Genomic DNA, 2,239 nt, shown 5'->3' with positions numbered 1-2,239 from the left:
CATTTTTTTTAGAAGATAATTAGTCTCTCCCTCTCTCTCTCTCTCTCTCTATATATATATATATATAATATCAACTGTATTTCACAATTTATTTAAAAATATTTTTTATATCTACATTGAAATAATTAAAAAATTATGTAATACATTTTAAGTGTCACACATGTAAAACTATATACTGTACACTTGATTGTCTCTTTAGTTCTAAAAAAATTAATCATTTTATAAAATATACTATTAATGTATATTTTAGATATGTATATTATTAATTTTATATACACACAAAATATCAACTGTACTTCATTATTTAAAAATATAGTTTTTTAAATGTTTTTTTTATATAAATGATATAATATGGCAAATTTTATTTTCAAGCATATATTGACATATATTGAAGTCAGTTTTTATCATGTCTGTTCAGTGATTTACTCGTCTAACACAGTAATGTAATGTCATTGAATGAGCTCCATTTCTCTGAATGTTTTTTTTTTCATCAACCGATAACCCTTTTTCAGGTTTGCGGTCAGATTTGTCCCAGCGCTCGAGAATCACAGCTTTATTAGGTCTACTTTTACAGTCTTCCCAGCTAACAAATCCCCAAGAAGCAGACATTGAGCTGAAGCATGAAGAGAGCAGGTAGATCTGGTGTGTCCTTCAAACCTTACTTTGCTGTCCCTGCCTGCAGAAATTAGAGGAATCGCCCAAAGTAGGTCAGTCCTCACTCTCCTGGGTCAAACACGCCTTCCTATCTGCGCAGTACGCGCTCGACATGATAGCGTCAGCTGTGACAGCGGTCTGGAGCCTCGGGGTCCGGCAGTCGAGGGTTCCAGATCCACTGCTGGTCATCAGAGGGATAAGAAGGCCGGTTCGCGACCTGTCATAGCCACGGGCGAGTGAGAGTAGCTCAAAGCCTTTGCTTGGGATTCTGGGATTGAGATGTACTGGTGAAGTCGCGTTTGCGAATTATTCTCAGAGATGTTGAGGCCCCTGCAAATTTCCCAGAATAAAGCTGTCATCGAATCCTTGTCACCGCTGTCACATGACCAGAGTCTGCAGATGCTTAGTCAATTAATTGGCTGGTAAATGAATTTTCTGTGCACGCCATATGTTTAAAGTTGTCATTTAAAGGGAACATATCATGGAAAACAAGTGTTGATACTGATTTCACATGCAAACAGTTAGCAAATCATAACTGAAGTTATTCAATCTTAAAGGTACAGTAGCAGAAACTGATGCTCCGTCATGGCAAAATTTCACTGGAAAGACAAATATGTACTTGCATTTGCGTTCACGAACGCGTGTCAGAAAAACGCTGGAAAATTGTGGTCTAACAATAAAGAATGCCAGTTTTAAATAAAACCAAGCCTTAATTTTTGCATTTCTACAAAACAATTGTGACTATATATATATATATATATACATACACACACACATTTTTAAATATATTATGAAGTACATCTAAAAGTACATTGTGATAGTATTTATTTACTGAATTTAATTTGTCATGTTATGAATTGCACTCGTTTTCTTTATGCAAAATTCAAGAGAATACATTGGAAATACTATTTATTATATTTATTAATATTATTTATTGTAATTCTATACATTTCTATATAAAAATATATATTTTTAAATAAATTGTGAAGTACAGTATATATAAATATATAATGTTTTTTTTTTGCATTGTCACTAAAAATTATTAAGATGATTATCACACACCTTATAATGTATACAATTATTTGTAAATAAAAATAAAGCTAAAAAGTAGCTGAACATACTTTATGGCAGTACGTACTGTATATACACAGCATATATATGCAAAACTATATTAGAACTACATGTAAATCAAAATGGGAATATACGTTTGTGTGTGTGTGTGTATATATATATATATATACAGTATATTGTTGTATATTTATATATTTATGTATAAATGTTTATCTTTTTCTTTTGATTCTGAGGTGAAATATGACACCAGCGTTTCTTTGTGAGATCCAGCCCTACATATACCTACATCCTCATTGTCATCAAAAGGTCAGTGTCACTCTCAAACTTCTCTTTTGTCACCCTTAAACAGTTGGTAAAGTGCCTGTGGCCAGGACATGTAGCCCGGCCTTGCATAACAAGCCTCCTTCCCTCTCGCTCATCAGCATCAGAACACAATGAGCTCCTCTGACATGAGAAGTGGAGCTTTTTTCAGGTTAGACCTAGTTCCCATCAGCAGCACTCTCTCCGCTCAGGA

At 33.7% G+C, this 2,239-nt stretch overlaps 1 long non-coding RNA gene across 1 annotated transcript in view; it reads left to right on the top strand.

Annotated features, from left to right (window-relative positions):
• Positions 1 to 1,290, top strand: part of LOC107758792 (uncharacterized) — a 79,369-nt gene extending 78,079 nt beyond the window's left edge. The window contains exon 3 of the long non-coding RNA XR_001642056.1: positions 513 to 1,290. This is a non-coding gene — a long non-coding RNA (uncharacterized LOC107758792). The remainder of the gene's footprint in view (positions 1 to 512) is intronic.
• Positions 1,291 to 2,239: the final 949 nt, after the last annotated feature.

Source organism: Sinocyclocheilus rhinocerous, unplaced genomic scaffold (assembly GCF_001515625.1).
Source record: "Sinocyclocheilus rhinocerous isolate Xijiao unplaced genomic scaffold, SAMN03320098_v1.1 scaffold1496, whole genome shotgun sequence".
In the NCBI taxonomy this organism is placed as follows: Eukaryota; Metazoa; Chordata; class Actinopteri; order Cypriniformes; family Cyprinidae; genus Sinocyclocheilus; species Sinocyclocheilus rhinocerous.
Note: the sequence above shows the minus strand (reverse complement) of the source record. Positions and strands in the feature narration are given on the sequence as shown.